The sequence below is a fragment of the Limulus polyphemus genome, unplaced genomic scaffold (assembly GCF_000517525.1).
Source record: "Limulus polyphemus unplaced genomic scaffold, Limulus_polyphemus-2.1.2 Scaffold36, whole genome shotgun sequence".
Classification (NCBI taxonomy): domain Eukaryota; kingdom Metazoa; phylum Arthropoda; class Merostomata; order Xiphosura; family Limulidae; genus Limulus; species Limulus polyphemus.
The window spans coordinates 1,177,418-1,198,580 of NW_013665646.1; the positions used below are offsets into that span (position 1 = coordinate 1,177,418).

The window sequence follows — 21,163 nt, forward strand, 5'->3', positions numbered from 1 at the left end:
TTCCAATTCCTATGTAGAGAAATGTAAGAAAAATAGTAATTGTAGATGAAATAATGTAAAGAGTTTACTGTAACAGCTTTAAGTGGTATTTTCAATTAAACTCATATTATCATATTTATAAAATTTGGGAGTTAAAATAAAATATTTAAACTTTATTAGTACATATCGCAAATGAACATAAGAAACGTGGATATCTATGAATTAACATGACAAAGATAAACCTAAAATCAGCGTATTTGTGAAACTAATAACTTAAAGTTGTTTTTGAACTTTGGACATTGAGACTTCGAATGTGCGTCTTATCTTGTACACTGTAATTTTAAATAAGAAATAAAATAAGGAAGAGTCGTAACGAAACAGTATAACAATACTACTGTTTTCAGAATTACTATATCATTTTCTTATTATCTCCTGTCTTAACAAAGAATAATACGTTTTTATCTAATTCTATACCTGTCATTTGTAAATGCGTGATAGGATAAGGCTTTTTACAAATATAAAATTACATATGGAATAGTACTTTTAATAGGCACCAGAGAAGCTGTTATCATGTAATATATCACTGATTAGTTGATGTTGATGGTAATCATAAGCTATTTTGCTCTAATTACGAACTAAACACTGATAGGTAATAAATCATTATTGTAGGATAGGAAATTGAAATATTAGACCAATTATATATTTCAATGAAATGTAGTTAAAGTTATTTAGGCCCTAAATTACCTTTTAGCTATACGAGCTAGTTAGCTAAGTTTCGAAGTTTCCTTTATCTTATTTTAAATGATTACTTTTCTATATTTTGGCTATAGATTTTTATGAAGTTTAGTTCTGCCTACCTATTACTATAGGTAAGGTTCACCAGGTAACATTTTAATTGTAATTTAATCATATTGTAAGTTTCAGTTCTTCCTTTTTGTGTTTACAATAATATTCTAATTGTTTTTTAAAATCCATTTTTCCCTAATATGTCTGTAGGATTTCGATTAATTGCACAAGTCTAAGGAGAATATGAAAGTCTGAAGAATTAGCATCAAAATAGAAAAGTTGGAAGTGTGATAATGTAGAATTTTGTCATTTTGCTAATTTCGTTATATATTCTTTAAGTTAAAACAATATGAAAATAATATTTTCTCTTTGTTTACAGTATTCAAATACGCAGTGTCTGCAGCACTTAACTACTTTCTAAAGAGAGTGGATATTCAACTAGACATAAAAATGGAGGAAATAGTCATCATCAGATTTAAGTTTCAATGCTCATGTTAATGTTTTTTTTCTAGTGTCTCCACTATATTGTTTTTTTAGGGTAGGGAGAGAAGATAAATTCTTACATTTGCTAAGGTTGTAAACTAAACATAAATAATTCAATAGCTCTTATAAACAATGATATATTTTACGGTAGTTAAATTGCTGTGTCTAAACTTTAAAGAAACGTCTTAATAGGCACTCAAAATAAATTTCAACATTAATAAGAATAACTGAAAGGCAATATGCAAAATTTCGCTTATTCTGTAGAATGTTAAAAAGTGTTTGAAAAGATATAGAAAAAGCTATGACATATTTACTAAATTCTCCAGCAACATTTGGTTTATGTATGAGCTTTGCAACTACAAATACTTTTTGCTACACTTATTTCATTTACTTATGACAGTGCTCATAAAATTACATTCTAATAAACCACTGTTGAAAAATATGTATCTATTAACACAAAACTTATATGTTCGTTTTATGTTCAAGAAAATAAAAATAAATGAGGGTTTTGTATATATTCAGTAACTCAAATATTTAATGCATAAGCACAAAGTTCTGTAGATGCGTTCTATGATATAAAATTTAAGTTGAAACAAATCATCGGCGAAATGTATGTTACTTGATACACATGAAGTAAAAGCACAAGAACCATGCATTATGAGGAATAATTAGAAAAAATATAAAGAATTATTGAAATATTGGGACATGATTTTTACTAATTATATTTAAAGATAATTTAAGTTATATGAATTTATTCTTTCTTTACTTTCAGGGATACGTGCTGTATACTGCCAAGTGTTACGTCAAATATGATGATCTTGACTTCTTAGGAGACTGTGAAAGAAGCATTGCATAGCATAGCATAGCATAGCATAGCATAGCATTGCAAGATATTTCTCTTGCAATAATAAACGATGGAAGAACTTTCCAGTACACTATAGTCATTTTGTTTATCATTTCTTACATAGTAATTTTAAGTATGCATACTGATAGATAAATCCACGTATTTTCAAGAGATATAAGATATTTAAATTAGCGGCACAGCTTGAAATTATGCTATTGTTAAACTAAGGGCATCTTTGTTAATCTATGTCCTAAATACACTATTTTCTAATGTTAAAGGTTAATTATCGCACGTCATTAGTCCAAGCACCACATAGGAAATGGTATACACTTTCAATCTTTTTTTGCAAAAAGTAAAATTTCAATGCTATACATCAATGCCCTTATAATTTTGTAAGCAAAAAGATTAATTTTGAAAATATCTAAAACTAGAAAGAACACAAACTGAGACCGATACTTCTTTATGATTTCTTATATCGTGCATTTTTACACAATTAAGGGTCTATGTCCTTAGTAATATTGGTACCACTTCATATAGAATATGTAACTTTCGAAATGTTCAACATTTTTAGCGACTCGTTGTTTCTTGACTTTATCTCTTTAACAATTCAAAAATTACAGACATTAAGAAATATACAGAAAAATATCGAAAGCAACTGATTTCAAGCCTCAGCTTGAAAATCAAAATACTCTCTTTTAAAAACTCTCACCAATGGTCCTTGCAGGGATCTTAAACAAATTAGAACGAAGTGTGTGTGTGTATATATTTTGTTATAGCAAAGCCACATCAGGCTATCTGCTAGGTCCACCGTGGGGAATCGAACACCTGATTTTAGCGTTGTAAATCCGAAAACTTACCGCTGTCCCACCGTCAGACAATTAGAACGAACAACAACATCACATTCTCTTTGGGCATGCTCTAATATACTTGATTTAGTATGTGATCTGAAGTTGGAGGGTTCTTTTACTCGTGTTAATAGTTTCCTTTTTGTAGAACCAATATAGTCTTGCTGACAGCAAGGACAAGTAAATTTATAAGCAACTAACAATGATTGTAAAGCTTAAATATGGTCCACAAGTTCAAATAAGGAAAGTAGGCAACAATTATGTTTAAACATACACCTTAATGTTTCAACTGATGTTTAATAACTAACGAACATTTACCCATAAATGGTAAACTGATGACTGGAGAATAATAAGACCCGTAAATTGAATTTGCTGTTTAAAGACTTGGCTTATTTAAATAACTAAAAAATATATATGCATATATGCTGACAATGATAAAACATGGGAACTAATTTTTGTATAAAAATAAATTCTTTACGCATAACTTCATACGTACTACATATTTTATAAGCACAATGAATTAATATTTTAACTAAATTTTCTTCAAAATGTTTCGAATAAAACTTTCAAAATTAAAATATAAACATGTGAATATTTTTTATAGTAAACTTCACATTGAAATGGTGATTCCTTTTTTATTTTAGTCTTGCTAATGTACGTCAAGAAGCTCTTCATCGTTCTCCTTCCCCCTCCATACCCACAAGTAAATCGTCTTCTACATGTCGTTCATATGTTCTCTGTAAAAGTAATTTCAAGGATTATGTATATTTTCTTTCATAATTAATTTCATTAAAGAAAATCCATCTAAGCTTTCGAGTCTTTTTATATGTAACATGTTAACCCAAGAGGATACCAGGTTTTACAGGAAAATACGTTTTCATTCCTCGTAATAATTCGAAAGCTTTCAGCCGTAAAATAAACAAATAACTTAATCACCGTATTTCAAATGCGATAATTTATACATTTTTGAAATGCCTGTGTCAATACTTTTATAATTAAACTTTCTATAAAACTCTATTTTCTGCGAATGTGGCGAATATGAATTTTTTTTCTTTTACTTAAATTAAACTGTGTTCTTCAGTTTTGCAAGAGACAGAGATATAGTAATAATAAAGCTTTCACATCTTGGAACGGTAAGCTTCATTTAATCTAAAAATTAAGTTCTGTAGTTAGAATAAATATTATAAAACACGAATTTCGCCGAGAGTTTAACTTAAGAATTCAACACACACACGCGCGCGCGCATATGTTTAATGTTTCAGCCAATAATTTTATTTCTTTTTGTCCACTTGGCTGATTAGTCTGAAATTAAAGAGTAAAAAAGTAAGACACCAAAATTAACGAAAAAAATGCGCTCCGCTTACTTAATCAAAGTAATACTTAATTTTTTAAACTGTAAGGTGCTGGAAGCCTTTTTAAATAACAAATAATGATCAATATTTAATGAAAATAACACTACTAAAATTTTAATATTTTGTTACAGGAAGTATTTAAGAAGGAGAAAATTTAACATGCCGAAATTTAAAGCAAAACTAACTTTGCTGGCGTCCTGTGAAATGCAATAGAATATTATAACTACGTAATAATATGAAAAAACAACAACAACACATTTCATATTTTTTCTTGTATTTTCTTAATTTACAGCTCTTAAACAATTTGCCCTATTGAACCATTAGTTGCATATATATATTCACAAAAACGATTAAGTGGTTGTATGATAAATAATAGTTTTCAAAATAATGATTTATTCTGCTTATCTGCAGCAATTGCCTATAGTGTGAGAACATTATTGAAGGGCACAGCAATGTATAGGGACGCATTGAGTGTGAAAAAAAATATAGCAAAATTTTCGATCGCTCCTCTACTGAACTTAAAGGCTTTTACTTAATTATTTTTTGTTTAAATAAAAGGTTTTTTTTCAGAACTCATAATACATTTTCAAGCTAAATTGTGTTTATATATTTAATAGCATATTTCAAATGTGTCATTCAGTTTTGTGACAGGTGAGTTGCGTAATTTACATCAAAAGAAGGTTACAAAACTGGTAATTAAATTGCATAATGGATGCTTAGAAAGAATGGAACTTAATTTCCTGTAGACCAATCATGCCTGTTTACAATCAGCAAACATACAGCAACGTTGTAAATGATGTAGGCAATCATACGTTACTTTTCAATATTAAGTACAATACACATCCTCTATTGTTTCGTAAGCCTTATGCAGGTTTAACTCAAACCTGTTCTTATAAAGGATCAGGCAGTTAAATTTGTGTATCTTCCTAGAAAACTGAAGAAGACTGTTGATATCATGCTAATGGTCATGAAAAAGATGGTCTTCTGTGTATCTTATAATACATGTAAAACTTGCTGATTTCACTTCGTTGGTCATTAAAATATCACTGGACAACAACAAAATCGTTAGTGAAGAAAACTCAAGTCATACAGAGTAATGTAGTGGTGCTAATTTCAAAAATGTATTCAGAATTCGTTCATCGCCTCTAGAATTTGAGTTATTGTAATATCTTAATACTTTATCAGCACTATTTGAAATACCATGCAATTAACGCAGTACAATATATATATATATGCTGTGAAAGTAAGTTTACTTGGACAGTTTAATGGATAAAAGGCATATATTTTTGATAGTTTTAAACAGTTACTGTATTGTATTGGTGTAAAAGTCGAAATATATTATTCGTATATTCTATATTCACTTTTGCTTCATTCCCACACTTATTTGCTCTGCCTGGAAATCACGAAACCATATGTTTTGTACAGTTTGCACATCTGGCTTGACACAGTGGCTGAAGAAGAAGAGACCAAGTATGCCAATTGCAATTCTCATGATATAGTGTAAGCCCAAAGATAATCTAACTGGCTTGTATTTTTGCATGAATAATGTTTCTGGATATTCAGGCAAAACTATACAATACATAAAATATCCAGATATTGCATCTGCTATTAAACCAGTATCCTATGGAAATGGTTTTCCAGTGCCACACCCACCAGCGAATTGGGAAACAGAAGAGTTATCTTGCCAAAAAAAAGGTAATGAATAATCTTCATCCTCTTCATCTAGTAATTCTATTCCTCAACAAAAATTGCCTCATCTGATCACACAAGAAAGGCTAAATGATCTGATTCGTGACTTGTGTTTATCAAAGCATCATATATAAGAATATTTTGAATAAATTAATTCATAACTCTAAAAATAGAGGAGATAAGTAACTTTCAACGTGATTTTTAGAATCAGCATCGACAAATTGCTCAGATATTTTTTTCTTGATGTCTGGTGTAATATCAGTTTGTCTTTTATGTACCTTAAAAGAAACTGATAAAAGATGTTTATTTTACTCTGTTGATCATGAAAGTGATTTCATCATGCTGGTCGTGGAAAGATCAGGTAATTTTTCTTTTTGGTAAGGTAAATTTTTTACCCGAAGGCTGTTTATACAAATATTCAATCGATAGGTCATATATTCGTAACAGTACAACACTGCAGATGTTGTTTTTTATATTTCAATACAGAAGAACGTGAAAAATCTACAGTTTTATCATGAATTTTAAATCTATTGATTTTCAGTATTTTGCACCTTTTATATATTCAAGATAGTTTCAATCGAGCTTTTTTTGTGTGTTTTTTGTTAGGTACCTTGAAGAGTCTTCTTCTTGGCTTATGTCGGTTGTCACCATAAAAGATAAATATAGATAGAAATGAAGAAGTAGCACACGTGATATATTAGATCCATTATTATAGTCCATAATAACTAGGGAACATAATAAAAGAAATTTAAAACACGTGGTGAGTAAATGCTTTCCTTCTTTCTGCCTCTGTATAATCTGCATTAAGAACATGATATCAGATGCAGTAGGAGGTGCTTTATTGAAATGTGACCATCTTATTTGTAAAAAATTAGAAAAAAATGTACGGAAAAAATATATATACACTAATATTATATTTAAGCCCACTAACTAGAATGGGTAAATAAAATGTGTTAAATCTTAAGCTGGGTTTGAGTGCTCTTTTTCGGTTATCGACCCTATCCTTTTCAATATTATCTGTGGCAGTAACTCAATTGTCGGTCATGAGAATGTTTTAGTAATTTATAGATTCGTAGGATATTTATATATTTTTTGTATTTTTTTCTTAAAAGCAAAATTTACAATCCGCACAAGTAACTTATATATTGATTAATTTATCGTTACAGCAAGTCGTAGACATATCTACACAAACTTCAAGCAACGAAATGTGAAAACAATTACGTTTTTGTGGATTAAACAACTCATAGAATTCAACTCACCAACTTCAAATGAGTTCTATAAATATTACAATAATGTTATCCCAATAGGATTAAACACTTTAAGTCTCAATACGTAATTCATGACTGCATAAAATATTTAGCTTTTGTTTGTATTTGCTGATTATATGTTGTGTTCATATGTATATAAGCCAAGTTGTTGGGTGACCTTTTGATCATCTCAATTTTTAAATAAGCCCATATGGCGTAAATAATATTCATATTCGGAATATTTGCAGGCCAAGCAACGATCTTGAGTGTTTCATCGACCTTTTTACTTTTACTGTTGAGTTATCCTTGCACCAGATCTAATGTATATTCTTGGTTTCATTATCAAAATCAGCCTTACACTATGAGCGACATATCCGAGGGAATAACATGATGGATTAGAATTTGCTTATACTTGTCAACAGTCAGCATGTCATAAATTTTGTTGTAGATCACTTATGTCATTGCCTGAGATACAACCCGAAACTTATATTATACATTCATTTAGATTACTTCGTGCTAATGTGTATCTTACTATTCTAGAGGTAACTTACACACTTGTATTTACAGCATGGTCGTTGGAAAGATCTGGGCTCGACTGTCTATTCCTTTAAGAACATACCTTGAGATGCTTATTGTGTTTATCAAAGCATCATATATAAGAATATTTTGAATACATCTATCATAACTCTAAAAATAGAGTTGTCTTAGGGAGTTTAGATTTTCTACCTAAACCACTTCTATTATTAAGCACTAGCTTCAGGTACCACTTTAGAGTCTTCCATACAGCTCCGTCTAACATATAGGGCCTAGTAGCAAGTTATCACATGGAGTATCCTTAAACAGCCAAGACTTTTATTTCTACAAGCATGCCATGCGGTATTTCAGTCCTGAGGGTCAGGACTAAATTCACACTACTACTACTAGTACTGGGCATAATATAACTGTCTATACTTTTATAGGCGTTATATTGATTGGATGATAACCAATCACACTGTATAGTATCAAAACGTGACTGCACTCTGATGCAGCTCATTTTCACACGTTATACCTTTTGTTTTCTTCGCCATATCTGAAATTGTTTATAATATTGTGTATTTAGTAGTTTAACCAGGGAACAAATCATGTTCGTAACTAGTTGGATTTCAGTTATTGTAAAAAATAAATATACTTTGCCTAATTCAATAAATTCTGAGTACTAGGCATTTCTTTATTGCTTAGCGATTAAAAAAAACCAAAACACATGTATGACAATAAATAAATGAAAACACGTAGGAAAGTACACGATTAATGAAATAATTTAGTAACACATATAAACAAATTTCTACTTTTTATTTTCAAATATAATTATTCCTTAATTGCACAATATTTTAACATTTTGTAATTTTTAATTACTTTAATATATGATATCATTCTGATATCATTAATATATGGTATCATTGATAATCATATCGTATTTAGTTTAGTTAAAAACAAAAAAGTATTATGTGTTCATATTGTGATTAATGACACAGAAAAAGTTTAATGCTTCTACGTTCGACATAATTGTTTTGATTACCACAATATACAGAAAATTTGTTTAAGATTTTTTTTCTTTCCTTAACAATAAACTGTTATATATTACGCAAGAATAGTAGTTTTTAAAGCTCTTTTGTCTTCTGCCAGTCCAATCTGGCTAATGGGTTCTGGAATTCAGTGAAAGACCTCTTCAGCAGTGATCTATTTCTGATGGAAGACAGATCAGCTGAAATGACCCATGGAGTTTGAATAAAAGTTGTAAGGAAAACGTCCATATTGTAGATTGATATTTCATCTGATTCAAATATCATAAAAATGTTCGTGATGAAACAATTTAAGACTGCTAGTGTGATATTTTTTCAGGAAAAACCTTAAGGAGTCTGATACGCCTATATTTTATCATTCAAGCAATTCAAAGTTGATAAATGTTACAGGTCCCTAGTGGGACAGCGGTAAGTTTACGGATCTACAACGCTAAAATTCGGGGTTCGATTTTTCCAGGTGACATTGCTCTAAAAATAAACAAACAAAACAAACACAAATGTGAACCATTTTAGAGTTCTAACGATCAAGAAGTACATAGATACTTCAGCAAAATGTATATCCATGTTATTTCCCATAGCAAAACTTTGATTTGTATTCATGTGTTTCACCAAATTTGAAATAGTTGTTTTTTTAAGATACTATTGAAATTCCTCTCGATTTTATTAAAGATAACGTCGTAGAGTGATGTACAGGAAAATATATTTTACGAAGATCATTAAAGTTACAACTATAGTACACTCTTTGAAAGTAATTAAAGGACCTTTAGAAAATATGTCTACACTAAACAGAATATTGCTAGATTAATAACGAATTCATGTTCGCATAGGAAATAAATCTCTATGGCTTTAAAGAGGCACTAATATTTCTGGAAAAGCTTTCGTGAGTCAGTATTGTGCTATATGTATATATTGTTTATCATCTAGCTGCTACTTTTATAGTAACACGATAGGAATGTTTATACTTTAGGCACGAATACTCTTTACAAAACTAACCCAGTACTTGAAAAGTTTCAGTCGTCCATCAGTAGAATAATTATTTTTTGCTCAATGCAAATGTTCAGAAAGTTAACATCGAAACATTGAAAGTCCGACTGTTAGCGTATGAAGAAAAGTGTCCTGTTTCGAAGTGTCATAAAGCAGTTTTCTTGCACATTACAGTTCGATACATTTATTTTAGCTTTACTTAATTAAACATCACGCGTGGCTATCATTTTGAGCTTAGATGACCTTTCATTACGAAATATGCGAAACTGTAAATATAACTGTACTTCATTTTAAATACTTTGTTCTTCAAATGTTTTATGTAATACTTTATACTTTGGGTCTTTCTTAAGACTCTTGACCAGTCTAAATGCTGACACATGGTTTTCTAACAGTTTAACACCATAAACATTTTCATTCTTATCTATGTAATTTGTGGTTCAAATTGTAAGTGAACTTTTGTTAGAAGCAAATGCTTAGAATAGTGAAGAGTATCAAAATCTTAAAAATTTAAGCTTTTATAGTGTATTTTAGAAAGTTATTAAATAGGTGCTATCAAATACTAAATCTTAATGCCTTAAGATTAGCTTTTTTCAAAACTAACAACACTGAATATTTTAAAGACTCTCATCATTGGCCCTTGCAAGAATCTTAAAGAAATTAGAATGAACGACAACGTCACATCTTTCTAGGGCATGTTCTGATATACAAATATACAAGACTAAGTAGATGATTTGAAGTTACGTATTCTTTTATTCGTGTTGATAGTTTCCTTTTTGTACCAACTGTTCCTTTTTGTTTCCTTTTGTACCAATACAGCTTTGCTGACAGAAAGGACAAGTAAATTTATGAACTATTAACGATTATTGTAAAAGTGCAATCTGGTGTTAAACTTAACAAAAGAAAGTAGGTAACAATAAGATCTAAACTGTGTATATCCCTTTGGATAACATGTTTCAACAGAATAACTAAAGAATATTTACTCATAAATGATAAACTGATGATTAGAGGGTACTTAGACAGTCAATAGGATTTGCTGTATAAAAACTTTGCTTAGTTAAATATGTAAAAAGTATTCTGTTAATCATAAAACACGATAACTTATTTTTCTATAAAAAAATAATTAATGTTAATAAAATGTTGATGCATAAATTCGTCCGTGCTAGATATTTCGTAACCACAGAGAAATTACAATTTAACTAAGAGTTCTTTGATTCATAAGTTCAGGACTGAAATCAATGTTGCAAAAAACTAATATTGATGCTCTAAGATGTAATATTGGGCGCGACATGGCCAGGTGGTTAGGGCGCTCGACTCGTAATCTGAGGGTCGCTGGTTCGAATCCCCGTCACACCAAACATGCCAAACCTCCGCCTTTGCCTGGTCCCAAGTCCAGGATGAGAAAGGAGGAGGGTTGGGTGCGGGGCGTAAAAACCAACCTGCTACAAGTAACTGCAACAACACCTTCCGTTGGCGAGGTGTTGTTGCGGCCCAATGCTCCACTGGGAGTTTACAGGAAAAAAAAGGATGTAATATTTAAAAGTTGTCTGTTACATTTTTCTCATTTCATGATGGACTTAGTTTAGTCCGAAAGTTCATGACCACTGGAGATAAGAGGATTTGGTGGTTAGTCCGTTTCTTGTATTTTTTTGCTTTTAGACGTGGAACTTTTAGTATTTATTCAAATGAAATGCCCGAATACCATGTAGATAATAGTGTATTTAGGTTTAAAGTTTATAATTCTCTTGATATTTCGTATAAATATATCAATTGCTGATGTAATTAAGTATAGGTATGGTAAATCTAGGGAGAAATACAGGAAAAAAATAAACCACGTTTATATTTCCCAAAAATAATTTAAACGTTTAAAAGTAATTCCTCGTTTCCCTAATTTTAAAGTTTCCATCCCTCACTTTCGCCACTCCAGACAGTTTCGTAAAACTTCAACTGGAATGCTAGATTTTGAAACTCAATAAAAAAATCAATTGTTAAGTCTTTTACAAGGCAAATTTAAAATATTGAAAAGTAAAATGGGTATTTAGATTTTATACATTTGAAACAATTCATTGAAACACAGAACAACGAGAGTTTGATTAAGGTTAAAGAGAAACAAGGCGACTGTTTGGTCATAGTTCTTTTTTTGAAATAAAACTTATACTGTAATATTTAATGTTTCTAAGTATTTTTTAAATGATATAGAAAAAAAACTCTTTTAGCTCTTGGTTTAAAATTTAGTGTTCCTAATAAGTTTAAGTCTGAAGATTAGTTTACTCAATTTAATCAGTTTCTGGAAACATTGTCTTATCAGACCATTTGGAATAAGATCTAGGTTTTAGCAATATTATAATTGAAAACACTGGTAATGCTTTGACTGAATTTTAAAGTTATAATAATGATTATGAACATTTTTTAATCTAAGTGTAAAAGAATTTAAAGCCTTAAAGCGTTTAAGTAAAAAGTATGGTGCTATTATTTCTAAATCAGAAAAAGGTAATAGGATTGTAATTCTAGATAAAGATGATTATATGAATAAAGCAGAAGAAATAGTTTGTAGTTGTACCAAATTTATAAAATTGCATCAAGATTCTACTGATAAAAGTAAGCTAAGTTGCAGAAGTTTTTATTAAAATTAAAGAAAGTAAATTTTCTTAATGTAAAACAATGTTTGAATATTAGGCTGTCAGGAAGTCATCCCGTTATATTATAAGATCTAACAAAAATTCATAAATAAGGATGTCCCTTACGACCAATAGTATTGAACATTGGAACATTTAACCATGCTTTGGTTGGTTTACTTGTTGATTTTTTTCAAACATTTATCAAAAATAACTACACTCTGAAGACAATTTGGAATTTTCTTATAAAATTCAACAACTAAAGTTTCAAATTCGATGACGAGGAACCCACTTTGAGACTAATAATGGCTGGAGACGGCTTAAATGGGTGATGAAGAAAAACTAAAGTTTGACCGTCATATGCGTTGTGCCAATTTTGACAACGAATCATTATATTCGAATATACCGTCAGAAGGGAAAATATAGTTAAGTATTGAGTTTATTTATAATGACAATTCCAATGGAAGTTAATACTAAAATTTGTCTTTTTGACACTAATGAGGTTTAATAATCTAATTTTTTGTTGAATGGAAAGCTTTATGATCTTGTTGACGGTGTCCCTATGGCCCCAAGACTTGTACCATCATTAACTGGATTATTTTTGTGTTTTTATGAAAAACAATGATTGGAAAAATGCCTGTAACAATTTAAACCTTTTATTATAGTAGATATGTTGACAATACCGTCTCTATGTTTTATAACTCTGGCCAAACTTCCCAATTTTTATGATATCTAAATAGTAGAGATAACAGCATAAAGTTTACTGTGGAAATCAGCAAGACAATAAACTCTCATTTTTGGATACTCTAATCAGTAAAAATAACGGAGGAAGAAAGTAGTTAATTATTTTGATAAGGGGATGATGGGTATTTTTTATTCTTTCATTGAACGTTTGAAGAAATAGTTGGGTAAGGTTTCGTGTATTGTTTAGCATAAAATTGCATTTTTCATATAGCTTTAATAGCGAGGGTTTTCACAGTAAGTTTTCTGTTTAACTTTGTCTCCTTGTAGCTCATCGGTAGGGCCCGGCATGGCCAGGTGGATAAGGCGCTCGACTCACAATCTGAGGGTCGCGGGTTCGAATCCGCATACCACCAAACATGCTTGCCCTTTCAGCCGTGGGGGCGTTATAATGTGACGGTCAATCCCACTATTCGTTGGTAAAAGATAAGCCCAAGAGTTGGCAGTGGGTGGTGATGACTAGCTGCCTTCCCTCTAGTCTCACACTGCTAAATTAGAGACGGCTAGCGCAGATAGCCCTTGTGTAGCTTTGCGCGAAATTCCAACACAAACAAACAAAGCTCATCGGTAAGATTGGGATATTTTCATGCTATAAAAATTGGGATTCGATACCCTTGCTTGTCAGATCACACATGTAGTATTGCGCTTAACAACAAATGTTTAATTTATCAGGTTTAAATAGAACTTTTTCACTTTGAAGTTATATAATATTTTCGTAAAAGTACTAATGTCCGATGTGAATCCACTGAAATTAAATGGTTTGTAATGTTAGAAATTTATAAATGTTCCTGGTCAAATATCTTACGTTTATCGATTAATAAGCGTTATAACAATCACAGTTAAATCCTACCAATTACAGCAAACCAAAAATAGATACTCTTTTTTTGGATATACTTATACGCGTGTGGAGAGTTTCTCGAAACTTCAGTTTACGTAACAATACTGACGTTAACACTAGCGTATTCGTACACACATATATATTGTTGATTCCTACACTCGAGAATCTTCTACAACTTTAGAGAATAGGCGGGAGTTTTGCAAATCATATTTAACAGTATACGTTATGTATATTTCTAAATATACATTTAATTTAAATAAATATAGAATAATAAATCCGTCACACGTCATTTTAATATCTACTGACTCACTGACAGACAACACAATGCTGTAAAGTGGTGCAAGTGGCTAAAACAGGTGACTCCTCCAGTTAGTCTTTGGGCCCCTTTCGTGGAAATTACCTTAAAAAGGAGTAAATTAACTTATTGCTTAACTAACATAATATTAGAACAAATAATACTAATAAAATTTAATGACTGTACACAAACAGCTTTGTATCAAAATAGCAATTACCTTGGATGTTTCATCATTGGCAAAGCAGGAGTTGAATTATAATGGTGATAATCAAGCAACTTATTCACTTTTAGAACATGCTATTTACCAGTGTATCTAAAGTACTTTTTTGATGTGCAAAACCATCCAGATATCAGTCCAGTACAGCATTTTGTATCAATAATAATATGATTTGGCATTATAAATTTAATTAATTATCATCAATAACTTGAATCGTTGCATTTCTTTATTACTTGATTCCAAGATTTGACAAAAAAGTTGTTTATATTAGAAAATGAAGTGTAATTGTATCACACTTTTTCGCTTTATCAACTGTTGTTATTAAGCACAGAGCTACAGAAACGGTTATCTGTGCTCTGCCCACTTCTGGTATAGAAACCCAGTTAATAGTGGTATACGTCCCCAGACATACTACTGTGCCACTGGGGGACACGCTTCATCAAACAATTGTTTATTCATTTATGTGTGCAAATTCATAGCTTCTAAAATTAGTTGATGCTGTTATTGTTGTTGTTTTTTTCAGCGCAAAGCTACACAACGGACTCTCTGCGCCCTGTCCGCTGCGGAGAATCGGATCCCGGATTTTAGCGTTTTAATACAGCTTTTTAATAATATTATAACCACTAATATTCTAACAGTGAAGTGCCTAAGTGTGTATATATAGGTTATGTGTCTATTCAGTTTATCACGAGGCGCAAAACTTGCAAGAGAAAGAAACTCCTCCACCTTTTACTCACACCTTAATTTGGTTTGATATATAAGGTCTTATTATATCAAACGCTATACGTGATCTAAGATGTATGGTGACTCAGTTTTCTTGGCTTGTGAAGAAATCAAAAGCCTATTCACGTGATATACGGTTCTGTGATTTGTACCTTCCTGACGGTTTTATTTTTCTAAATAAACCCCTATAAAGTAAGATCAACAGAAATGTCACTCGACAAATTGCATTTTTTCTAAAAAAACTTTTGGGGTCTAGAAACTATGAAAATCCAGTGAAACGTTATAATGAACAAAGTTTTAGGAGAAAAAAGAAGTATAAGGAAGACAAAAAATAATTTTCTTCAATAAAATTGTAGATTAAATGAAGTTTTGGCAATAAACTTAGAGGGAAAAAAATGACTTTTACTCTTCACATAATAATAATTTTTTTATATTTTAGTCAACATTTCGCCCTCGTGTCTTCATCAGGTCTGCCCTCCAGTGGCACAGCGGTATGTCTGCGAACTTACAACGCTAGGAACCGGGTTTCAATACCCGTGGTGGGCAGAGCACAGATAGCCCACTGTGTAACTTTGTGCTTAACTTCAAACAAAAAAAGGGCCGGTATGGCCAGGTGGTTAGGGTACTCGACTCGCAATCTGAGGGTCGCGGGTTCGAATCCGTTCCACTAAATATGTTCGCCTTTTCAGCTGTGGTGGCGTTATCATGTGACGGTCAACCCCACTATTCGTTGGTAAAAGAGTAGCCCAAGAGTTGACGGTGGGTGGTGGTGACTTGCTGCCTTCCCTCTAGTTTTACACTGCTAAATTAGGGGCGGCTAGTGTAGATAGCCCTTGTGTAGCTTTGCACGAAATTCATAATAATAATAATCACACAAAAAATCACCAGGTCTACTAGTAGAATAACTATTTTGTACTGCTAGCACTGATGAAGCCACAAGGGCGAAATGATGATTGAAATAAAAAGTGTTTTTTTATTATTATCCGTAAATAAAATGTCGTTTTTTTCCTGACTCTATTGCCAAAATGTTTAAATCTCTCCAATATGCACTATAAATAAATAAAGTTTTCCTGAGATTTTTTTTTGTAAAATAGGGAACAATAAGAGATGAAGTTATTAAAACGTAATTAGTTTTGTGGAATCTAAAAAGCGTTTTCCAAACAAATTCGGAATTAACAGCATGAAAATTTAACAATTACTCGTTTAATTACAAAGTAGCTTGGGAACAGTTTATATATATATTTATCTTTGTACAGAAACTTGTCGATACCATTTAAACGTTTAATATCGCTTCTTTTAATAAACAGAGCACGCTAAATCACGTGTTCCTAAGGTCTAAAGATATTAACCTTCTCTATTTGTTAATTAAGATGACAGTACAATCAAATTATACTTTTGTATATTTATCAAGCATTCAAAAGATTGCTAAACAATCAAAGCTATGCTTTATGAACTTTATTGATCTTGTATGAATGTTCTGGTAGTTAGGTAAATGCCGATATATCTCCAATTTATGATGTTTGCCAACAAGATTGATACACGCAGTTTTCTATTTTAATATACAAACAATAATACAATTCACAATAACGCTTATTACAAACAGCTACTAGAAATAATGATTTATATACAAAAGTTCCACAAACTTACAAGAAATGCAAAGTATTTTCTCTATTCAGGAACTTCGTTGATGTCTTATCGAGGGTTCACGATGAGCGAGTTAATTTCGAGTTAACGTAGGTACAATTCACTTAACGGGGAGCTATCTAGCTCTGTAGTTCTCGCTGATCACACGCCGATTACCGCTTTAAACCGTTTGGTTTCCTATAGCGAACAAAATAAACAAATAAACAAACTTCCTCTTTTATATATAGATATATTAAAACGTATTTGTGTCAAAACAAAAACGGTGTGAATCAATCTTGTTGGAAAATAGCGTAAATTAAATAAAATATCGGCATATTTCTAAACATTAAATCCAGGGTAGAGTTCAACAATAAAAAGTTAAATTATTTCAAATTCTCAATACGAAACAAGACACAAACTGCAAAGCAATAACATAGGATTATGGATATTAAAAACACACACAGAAATATTTATTATACTTAAACATTTCTTTTTCAAGTATTTATTTTAACACATCCCTCAGGAGCCACGGGGGTATCTTTCAATCCAGAAACTTTCAAAGAGGGAGGTTTTGGACGTATCTTTTCGAAACAATTACGAGACAAGTTTTCGTTTCTTAATTGACAAATGTCTAAGTGACATACAGTATCCTCAAGTCTTCATTCTAGCTCTACTCGCTGGGAGTAAATTCAAAATATATGAATAAAGCCACATTCTCAGCATCATTAATTAAGCAACTGTCAAACTTTCATGCTTCTGCTATCACCTTTTATGTTTAACATTCAACTGAAATACGAATTATTTCACCTACGTTTCAGTAGGGAAGATCGAAGCATCACGATAGTCAGCAGTAGGATGAGCAGATAGGAACACTTTGAAAGCAGCTACAGGGATAATATTGTACTCGACTTGCTGCACAATATATACCAAGGTGGTTCTAAACAGTTCCTGAACACCACTGCGTCTCATTTAAAATCTTCCATGCTTTTTGTTCTCGTGATGCGTTGACGGATTTCAGTCACCTTACCACTTCAAATCACTTTTCGCAGCTCCAACGCTAAAAGAGTGCGGGAAATGCCTTCTTTTTAGCCAATGAAAATGTCCAAAAAGTTTCATGTCAAGTTAAAAAAAACCGGATTGGGTAGTGTTTTTTTTCAACAAAACGTCCCCCACTGGCTCGTGGGGGACCTGTTGAAAAATATGAAACTAATTCTTAGAATTACTTTGCAGACTTTTCTTGTTTGTTATTAGATCTAAAAAACCTATTCTTATCTCTTAACTACTTGTTTCGTAAGAATTATTTGCATATTTTTATACGTGTTTAGGGGAAATTTTAATAAGATGCATATTTTACGGGGCTATATTAAAAACATATACTTTTGTCAACTAGATGTACTTCCACAGGGTCCCGGAAAGTGTTCTGTTCCAAGAGTAAATAAAATCAAACATAAGATTAACAAATATTTTTATTTATTGCTTTTGAAGTTCATATGGCATGCTCTGTCGTAACCTACAGAGTGTATGGTTCTTTTCGTGATTCATGGAATGTGCACGTTTTACTGACGTCAAAACAGTACAAATTGCAACATTAAGCGCCCCTTATGTGACGTCTGTTACGTATTACAATTTCAAATAGTCTAAAACTGAGTTAAATTGTAATTTAGATTAACTTCATAATAACATACAAACATAAGCACGTTTTGCACATAGAAAGCGTTATGGCGGGAGACATTCAGATCACCTTGCTACCAATTCAGTATTTCCAAAAACATTTTTCTTTAAATTGAGCTAAGTAGTTTTATAAATGATTTAGTAACTTTGTAAATTGCAAGTTATTTTTTAGTGATACAGGTGTTTATGTCACCCAAGAAATACCCTTTCTATGGAAAGTCTTCTGTTACTAAAAGAATGCAAGCACAAAGAGCAGCTGAAACAGAAGAAGAATGCAATCAAAGACTTCAAATACAAGTTGCAAGACAGGCTGCTGAAATACAGGAAGAGACTTTGGAACAACGTAAAGTTAGACTTCGAGCTCAAGCTGAAAGGCAGGCTATTCAAAGACAGCAAGAAACTGTTGAACATCACAAAGCCAGAGTTCAGTCAGAATCATCAAGGCAAGCTGGATATAGACAACAAGAAACTTCTGAACAACGTCAAACCAAACTTCAAGCACAAAAATTAAGACAAATAACTTACAGAGAGCAAGAAACAGAGGAGCAACATGACGTATGACTTCATGCTCAAAGAACAAGACAAGCTCAAACACGATCTAATTTAAAATAAAACTTTGTTTGATTAAATGCTTTTTTATTTCTTGCATCACAGCTTTTGTCTACTAATAATTTGCTGAAAAAATACTGATCTATACATTTCAAATCTAAATTTTCACTGTGCAATGCCGGGTAACTCAACTAGTAGCCAATAAAAAAGATAACTTTTGTTCCATACAAAAATGTGCTATAGCCCCCCCCCCCCCCATGCATTTCTATTTGGGTATTGCAGAAAAAAAAAGTTTTAAAATTCACAGTCGCCCCCATGCTGTCATGTGACAAATATAAAATTACACTTGTATTCAAAATTTGAGCTCATGTGATCTATTTTAGACTGATTCACACATCATTTGAAGTTTAAAAGATCAAATAGATTTCTTAGGCTAAAATTTGTAAAATAAGCCTCTAAGTTGCATCATAACTGATAGAAACATGGCCATGAGGTATCAGAATATCAAATTATGAAGATCACTGGATCATCTGGTTGCACCAAAAGGTCATTTCAAAAGTATTAAATCATTATTATTTGAATTATTAGTCATTCTAACCAAACATAATGTCTAGTAAATTGTAAGTACTCAAAGTTTGAAAATTGTTTTTCTTTTCAGGCACAGCCATGGTTAAAACAGCTGGTCCATCAACTAATAGCATGACTTGCATTCCAGCAGCTTGACAGATAACTTAGAACTAAAAACAGAATCTCAGTTACCAATAAATGCTGATGTTTTCCATTATTACTTCTTTCTTAATCATGGCCCAATGCTCAAAGACAGTCAGCAAGAAGTTGTAAAAGCCAATGTATTGAAAATTAAATGCTTTTAGGAATTAGCTGGAATTCCAACTATATCTATACAAAGTGGCTATTCCATAACAAAACTGACAAGCAACTGTGAAAAAATAAAGCCAGGCAAAGTTTTCCTGACCAAAGAGATATCTTCCTTGACTCTATGAACATACTTTTTGATATTGGACATGAAAATGCAATTGAAATAATAGAAAGTGGCACATGCAGAACAAAAAGCCATAATCTTAGAGAACAAGATTTTTTACAAGGCTAACTGTCTGTATGAAAAATGGAATTAGGTTCTCTGTACAGGAAGCACTATCAAAAATAGGAGAGGAAACAAATGTGCATCAATCAAGAAAAACTATGTGTGAAAAAAGAGCACTGAAGGGTGTTGTTTTTATAAAAGTGGAGCATCATTAGGTCACACCACATTATCAGTAAAAAGCATATAGCAGGCACGAAAAAAAAGATAAAAAAACTACTGCTAAAAACATATATACAACATATAACCCACTGAAACATACAATCTTACATTGGAATGGAAAGCTAGTTCCAAACATTCATAATGAAAACAAATCTCTGGAATGCCAGAGTATCAAAAAGGAAAACTTCTTGGAACAGTTGTTATAACAAACATAACGGGGGAAACTCAAGCAAAAGTTTTTTCCAAACTTGCTACAGACCAGGGAGTTATTGAAAATAACTGGTTGTCAGAGTATCAGAAAGGAAAACTTCTTGGAACAGTTGTCATAACAAACATAACAGGGGAAACTCAAGCAAAAGTTTTTTTCCAAACTTGCTACAGACCAGGAAGTTATTGAAAATACTTGAGCACCAGCTTTGATATATCATCATTGTATTCTGGATGGAAAAATGGTGCCTGTGTATAACTGAAACATCTAATGGGCATGAAATCGTTTATGCTCCCTTGCGAACACCACATTTTTGAACAAATATGATGTTTACAAGGAATTATTTGGTAAAACATCAGGACCTAAAAATTTTGACTTTTTCAACTTTGCATTTAACACTACACTGATGATTTTGCAACTTTTAGTGATACAGTGGAGATAACAGATGAAACAAAATTATACAGAGAAAGAATTTTTATATCCATTTAGGAAGTTCTAGAGGTTATGCAAATGAAATATGAAAACTGTAAGATGAAAAAATGTTTTATTTTTCCAAATATGAAAAGTCCCCTTGCACTCAGGCTAGTCAGCCTAACTCAAGTTCATGGACAAATCTTTAGAACAAATTCTGATTTTTTATCTCTAACATACATGCAA

At 31.6% G+C, this 21,163-nt stretch overlaps 1 protein-coding gene and 1 long non-coding RNA gene across 2 annotated transcripts in view; one reads left to right on the plus strand and one right to left on the minus strand.

Moving 5' to 3' along the window:
* LOC106461011 (integrator complex subunit 5-like) overlaps positions 1-21,163 on the minus strand; it is a 52,781-nt gene that overhangs the window by 26,814 nt on the left and 4,804 nt on the right. The window lies entirely within an intron of this gene.
* On the plus strand, positions 247-18,930 carry LOC111086186. Its single transcript, XR_002610939.1, has 3 exons — positions 247-260; positions 6,657-6,658; positions 18,773-18,930. It is a non-coding gene; the product is annotated as an uncharacterized LOC111086186 (long non-coding RNA).